This window comes from Vulpes lagopus, chromosome 5 (genome assembly GCF_018345385.1).
Source record: "Vulpes lagopus strain Blue_001 chromosome 5, ASM1834538v1, whole genome shotgun sequence".
Classification (NCBI taxonomy): Eukaryota; Metazoa; Chordata; class Mammalia; order Carnivora; family Canidae; genus Vulpes; species Vulpes lagopus.
The window spans coordinates 44,889,712-44,897,118 of NC_054828.1; the positions used below are offsets into that span (position 1 = coordinate 44,889,712).

Genomic DNA, 7,407 nt, shown 5'->3' on the forward strand with positions numbered 1-7,407 from the left:
CCTTGGGCTCAGGTCATGATCGTTGGGTCCTGTGATCAAGTCCCACATCAGGCTCCCTGCTCAGTGGAGAGCCTGCTCCTCCCTCCCACTTGTGTTCTCTCTTGCTCTCTCTTGCTATCTCTCTCTCTCTCTCTCTCTCTCAAATAAATAAAAAAATATTTTTTAAAAAATCAACAATCTTGAAAAATAAGAATCAATTGAGAAGAATCATCTGAGAAGAATCACTCTGTTCAGTATTAAGGTTTATTATTTAGCTAGTGATCTAGAGAGTGAGATACTGGTGGAATATTCTGTTCCATTAATCTATGGATCAATGGATACAATGGATCACAGATCAATTCTGTTCAATTCTGTGAGAACCCACACACTCGGCGGCTCCTACGAATCCTGGTGGACCTCTTCACAGCTCCTGTCCACCTCCACTTTGCCATGGCTTCTGCTAGCCTGCAAATCCTGGGGATCACCCTGATGCTGCTTGGCTGGGTGAATGCCCTGGTGTCCTGTGCCCTGCCCCTGTGGTAGGTGACCGCCAGCATCGTGGTGGCCCAGGTGGTGTGGGAGGGGCTGTGGATGTCCTGCGTGGTGCAGAACACAGGCCAGATGCAGTGCAAGGTGTACAACTCCCTGCTGCACTGCCCCAGGCCCTGCCCCAGGCTGCCCCCCCCCATGTGGTTGCCCTCCTCTTGGCCCTGCTCCGGCTGCTAGTCTACCTCGCGGGAGCCAAGTGCACCACCTGTGTGGAAGACAAGGACTCCAAGGCCCCTCTGGTGCTAGTCTCTGGGATCATCTTTGTCATCTCAGGGGTCCTGACCCTGATCCCCGTCTGCTGGACGGCCCACACCATCATCCAGGATTTCAGCAACCCCCTCGTATTGGATGCCCAAAAGTGGGAGCTGAGAGCCTCCTTCTACTTGGGCTGGGCAGCCTCTGGCCTTTTGTTGCTGGATGGGGGGGCTTCTGTGCTGCACCTGCCCCTCTGGGGGTTCCTGGAGCTCAAGCCCGACACTCAGCAGCCACTGCACATGCCACCTCTCAGGGTACCCCCGAGTACCCCACTAAGAATTATGTCTAATTCTCAGTCTAACCCCCTAAGCTGGAGAAATCGTGATGGTGATTTAGACAGCTTTGGGCTTGTTTTTATCTTTTTTTTGCTTTTGCGGAGAGGGTTTTGTTTTTTTTTTTAATTCATTTGATAACCAAGAAACCCAAGTCTCTCATGAGCTCTGCTGTTGGTATTTCTCACCTTTGGATGAGGGAACCAAGGAGGCGATGCTTGAGTTTCTGGATATTTCTCCGCCCTGGACATGTCCATCATGGAAACCAGCCTGGAGCTGTGGGCCAACATAAAGGCTGCCTGCTGTTCAGGTGCTTTCAGCCTGTCCCTTACTGGTCAGGCCTCTGGAACACCTGGGGGCTCTTGAGCATTTAAAAGAGCAGATGATAAGTCACCAGAGAACTGCCTGCCTCCAAGTCTTCTGACCTCTGACTCCACTATCTTGAGCTCTGTCCCAGCTGTGCTGTAGACCCCTGACCCTTTCACCTTCAGCCCCTGCACACTTCTGCCATGCTTCCCCCGCCCCACACACAGACACCAGTTTTTGCTAAATAAAGCTTGTCTTATTTTGTAAAAAAAAAAAAAAAAAGAGAGAGAGAGAGAGAGAGAACCCAAAAAATAGACCCACACAAGAATGACCAACTGATTTTTGATGAAGTTATCAAAGCAATTCAATGGAGGAGGGACAGCGTTTTCAACAAATAATGCTGGAGCAACTGGACATCCATATGCAAAAACAAAAAAAACAATCAATTAACCTACCAAAACCTCATACCTTCTACAAAATTTACAACAAAATTGGACCCTGGACTTAAATGTAAAATATAAAACTTTTTTAAAAAAGGTTTTACTTATTTATTTGACAGAGAAAGAGAGCACAAGCAGGGGGAATGGCAGGCAGATGGAGAGGGAGAAGCAGGCTCTGCACTGAGGCAGGAGCCCAAGGTGGGGCTCAGTCCCAGGACCCTGGGATTGTGACCCTAGCCAAGGGCAGACACTTAACTAACTGAGCCATCCAGGTGCCCCTAAAAATGTAAAACATTTAGAAAAAAAATAAAAGTTTTAGGGATCTCAGGCTAGAAAAAGAGTTCTTAGACTTGACACCGAAATATGATCTATGAAAGGACAAATGGATAAATTGGTTGTCATCAAAATAAAAAAAAATTTGCTCTATAAAAGACTCTAGGAGAAAAAATAAATAAAAAAATTTTAAAAAGACTCTAGGGGGATGAAGAAATGAGCTATAGACTGGAGGAAAATGATTCCAAACCTTTAACTAAGAAAGGACTAGTATCTGGAATATATAAAGAATACTCAAGACTCAATAGTAAAAATATAAATAATCCAATCAGAACACAAGACAGGTGGTGCCTGTGTGGCTCAGTCAGTTAAGCATCTGCCATTGACTCAGGTTGAGATCCCAGGGTCCTGGGATCGAGTCCTGCGTCAGGATCCCTGCTTAGTGAGGAGTTTGCTTCTCCTTTTTCCTCTGCACCTCCTCCAACTTGTGCATGCTCGCTTGCTCTCTCTCTCTCTCAAATAAATACATAAAATCTTTAAAAGAAAAAAAAAAGAATGTGAGACAGGAGTGACACATGAGAGAAGCAGGAGCCAAGAATGGCTCCCAAATTTTTAGCTTAGGTGAACAGGGGCTATCAGATGAGACTGAGAATCTGTTTTCGTATCTTAAAGTATATGCTAAATGTGATATTATACATTTAATGTGAAAGAGGATTGCATAGATCAGAACGTGGGCACAGGACATGAACAGACATTTCATCAAAGAAAATATTCAGAAGGCAAATAACTACATGAATAGATGTTCAACATCATTGACCATTAAAGAAACGCAAACTGAAACCACAATGACATGTCACTACACACCTATTAGAATAACCAAAATAAAATACAGTGACAGCACTAAATGCTGGTGAGTATGTGGAAAAGATGGATCGCTCACACATTGCTGATGGGAATATAATGTGATAACAGTCACTCTAGAAAACATTTGGGAGTTTCTTATAAAATTAAACATGCAACGACCATTCAACCTAGCAGCTGCCCTCCTGGAGAAATAAAGACTAATGTCCATACAAAAACCTGCACACAAATGTTATATAACACCTTTATTTATAATAGCCAAAACCTAGAAACAACCTAGATGTCTTTCAACACGTAAACAAACTATGGCACTCTGGAAATCTACTAAGGAATAAGAAGGAATCAACTACAGGCACACACAACAACTTGAATGAATCTCCAGGGGTGTTGTGGGTTGTTAGAGCACCATGTCAGCAATTCATTGAAATGGTTTAAGAAAAAACTATATTTGCCCTATTCTTATAAGCCTGAAATTATTTCAAAAGAAAAAAAGAGTAACTGACAGAATTTAAAATTTAAATGGACATGAGAAAGGCCGGAGTCAAGAAAGACTACGAGGTTTCTAGCTCAGGTGACGGGGGTTACCAGCTGAGACTGAAATGTAAGGCTTCATATCTTAGTTATAGTATATGTTAAATAGCGCTTCTTAAATGGAATGTAAAAGAGGATTGCACAGATTAAAGATTCTCTTTTACTATTGCATATTCATTAAGGTTATCCTGACAAATTCCCGTATCCACAGCTAACTTCTAGGAATTGCCTGTGGTCAGATGGTTTGGTGCAAGAATAAGAACCAGAAATCCTAAGCCTCATTCCTGGCTCTAGTTTTACACAGCGCACGAAATTTCTTCAATGCTCACCTTTTCACTTATGAAGTGGGACTAATAACTCTAGTCTGCAAAGTACTTTCCTCGGGAGAGAGTCATAATCTGAGCGCAATTAACTACTTCTAATTTTTCAAAGAGTAAAATTCTACCTAAATTGTGGAGACACAATATCCCAAACTAATTGTTTCTACACGTGATTTTTTTTTTAAAGCCACCAATTCATTTTGTGGTAATATTATGAAATGGAGATTAAATTGGAACTAACTCATGTAAAAATAATATCCCTTAATATTAGCCATAATAACAGCTTGGTATTGTCTTAATAGGAGAGTGTGCAACATGAGGAGGGAGGGGGAAGAGATAAAAAACAACAAAGAGTCTATTCCTACATTAGCCTCCAAAATTAATAACCATTGGTATCCACTCCTTCTGTAGGTTTTCTCAGAAAGCAGCAGAATTACAGGTAGTCCCAGCATGAAACTAATGAACTCAACACAAACAATATCATTAGACATGAGAAGAGATTCTGCTTTGGGGTCTTAGTGTCAGACTTTCATACTGAAGACCAAATTTGGGACCATACCTTAATCTAAAGGGTTTGGGTCTTACTAAGATGCTTTCATTTGCTCATTGTCAAGTCCCTCCCCCCAGCTCTTCAGGGTGTTTTCAGGTTGTTCTTTAGAAGACCAGGAAAGCTGAGAGAGAAAGATCAGCTCATGTATCCATCATCTCTCCTCACAGAAAAGCAGTGATTTTTATAGAACTGTAAACAGTAGTTTTTTGTTTTGTTTTGTTTTTTAATTTTTTTTATTTATTTATGATAGTCAGAGAGAGAGAGAGAGAGAGGCAGAGACACAGGCAGAGGGAGAAGCAGGCTCCAAGCACCGGGAGCCCGACGTGGGATTCGATCCCTGGTCTCCAGGATGGAACCCTGGGCCAAAGGCAGGCGCTAAACTGCTGCGCCACCCAGGGATCCCCTAAACAGTAGTTTTTAAGTGGTCTCACCTCCGATTTTAATGTGAGTCTTTATTTAAACAGAGTCATAAAATCATGAAGTATGCCTACAGTAGCAGAAATAAAAGAAACCAGGGCTTAAAGCATGTCTGAATAAAATTCTAGTCACTATGCAGGCTTTGAGGGGCCGTAGGTCACAGAATCATTAAGTTTTTTAAAATTCTTATTTGGGCACCTGAGTGGCTCAGTGGTTGAGCATCTGCATTTGGCTCAGATCATGATCCCAGGGTTCTGGGATGGAGTCCTGCATCGGGCTCTGCAGGGAGCCTGCTTTTCCTGCTGCCTATGTCTCTGCCTGTCTCTGTGTCTCATGAATGAATAAATAAAATCTTTAAAAATAATAAATAAAAATTCTTATTTAAGTATACATACAGAGAAGTGTATAAATCCTAAGTGTACAGATTGATGAATAATAAAAAGTGACCACATCTATGTAATCAACAATCAGGTCAAGAAATAGTAATATATGAAAAACTAGTTCTCGGTACAAATAGGTCAGAACGGTGGTTAATGGTGGAAGTTGTCATCTGGGTGAAGGATATGCCTACTGAGGCATCTATATCTTGATCTGGGTGATAGTTATCACAAGTATTTACTTATGTAAAAATTACCCTGTACATTTAAGATTTGTGCATTTTCTCTACTTAAATTATAATTGAATAAAAAGTAAAAAAAAAAAGTTGAAGGATTAGTTTTGCCTGTTCTTGAGCCATATGTAAACAGAATCCTACCGCATGAGTTTTTTTTATCTTGCTCAATGTTATGTTTGGGAAATCCACCCATGTGGTTGAATATAGTTGCAGTTCATCCCTTTTTGTCAATAGTGTTTAATTATATGAATATCACAGTTTATTTATCCATTCTACTTTTGGGTTGTATCCAGTTTGAGGCTAATATGAATACTATTTCTGTACATGTCTTCTGGTATGGTTTTGGACACATTGCTGCAGTTATATATTTAGGAGTAACATTTCTGGATCTTAGGGTGTGTGTATACTCAATTAGATATATTGCCAAAGAGTTTTCCAACCTGGTCATCCAATTTACATCCCCACCATCAATGTCTGAGAGTTCCCAGTAGCCCCACTTGTCAGTAGTTGATATGGTCAAGTTTTGTGATCTTAGTCATTCTTAGTCATTTCGTTGACTGCTAGTGAATTTGAGTACTTTTTCATGTATTAGTAGTTATTTTGTGAAATCCGTTCAAACATCCATTTTTAAAGTAGTCTGTATTTTGTCTCACTGATCTGAAAGGGTTTTTTGTTGTTGTTGTTGTTGTTTTTTAACGTTTTAAAGTAAACTCTACCCCCAACTTGGAGCTCAAACTCATGACCCTGAGATCAAGAGTCACATGCTCTACTGACTGAGCCAGTCAGGTACCCCTGCAAGAGTTCTTTATATATTCTGGATATAAATCCCCTGGCTTGCCTTTTTACCTTCTTAATGGTGTCTTTAGTGAACAGTTGGTATTAATATCAGTTTGGTCCAACTTATTGATCTTTTCTTTCACAGTTAGTGCACTTTTTGTGTCCTATTTAAGAAATCTTTTTCAGGAGAGAGTCTGAGATGGTGGAGGAGTAGGAGATCTTAGTTTTGTCTGCTCCCAGGAACTCAGCTAGATAGCTATCAAATCATTCTGAACACCTGCGAACTCAACCAGAGATCTAGGAAAAGAATTGCTGGAATTCTACAAATAGAAAAGCAATCACTTTCTGCAAGGTAGGAGGTGTAGAGAAGCGAATCCGAGGAGATATAAGGGAAGATAAACCATGGGGGGAGGGAGCCGGCTACTGAAAAGTAATAAAGCAGCAGAGCACAAAATCGGAACTTTTAGAAATCTGCTCAGGTGAGGGACATCCCTGCCTGAGAGGCGCTCAGGGGTCCAAGTGAGGTGGAATCCTAAGTGGGACAGTGTGGTCTCAGGATCCCCAGGTTCACGGAAAGAACAGAGGTGCCTGAGAGCAGCAGAGTTCCCAGGCATTGGAGCAGGAAAGTCAGCTGCAATCAGTGAGCCCAAGAGGAGCAGCGTGGGTGTGAGCTGCAGGAGAGCACAGGGTTTATAGACTGAAAATGAGGTCCTGTGCCTGAGATAGAAATGCTTGGTCACAGGCTAGGTGAGCTCAGAGTGCAAACAGAGACAAGGGAGACAGGAGTGATTGACTGCTTTGCCCTGAGGGTGCACTGAGGACTTAGGGTGCAAAATTTTGGCTCCAGGGCTGGAGATTGGAAGGCCACCATTTACACTCTCATTCTCTAAAGTGTCTCAGAAAGCCTTCAGGGAACAAAAGCCACCTAGAGCAATCCCAGGCAGATTACTTAGCTTGGCCCCCTGGCAAGGGTGGTGCAATTCTGTAGGGAGGGGGAAGTCACCTGAGAATCAGTGCAATGGTCCCCTCCCCCAGGAACACTGGCTAAGACCAAGTCTCCTGATCACTGTAAAATTCCAGCACTGGGGAAAATAGTGTATAGAATACATGAGGGTTTTTTTTTTCTCATGATTCTTTAGTCTTTCCATTTTAATGTTTTTCTCTTTCCATTTCAATCAATTTCTTATCAACTCTTTTTTAAAGGCTTTTTAAAATTTTCATCTTTACAGTTACAGTCTATCCTTTCTTAGTATTTAAATTTATA

The 7,407-nt window shown here is 41.7% G+C and overlaps 1 pseudogene; it reads left to right on the forward strand.

The window, feature by feature from the left end:
* Positions 1–429: 429 nt before the first annotated feature.
* On the forward strand, positions 430–1,072 carry LOC121490464 (annotated as a pseudogene).
* The last annotated feature ends 6,335 nt before the right edge of the window (positions 1,073–7,407 follow it).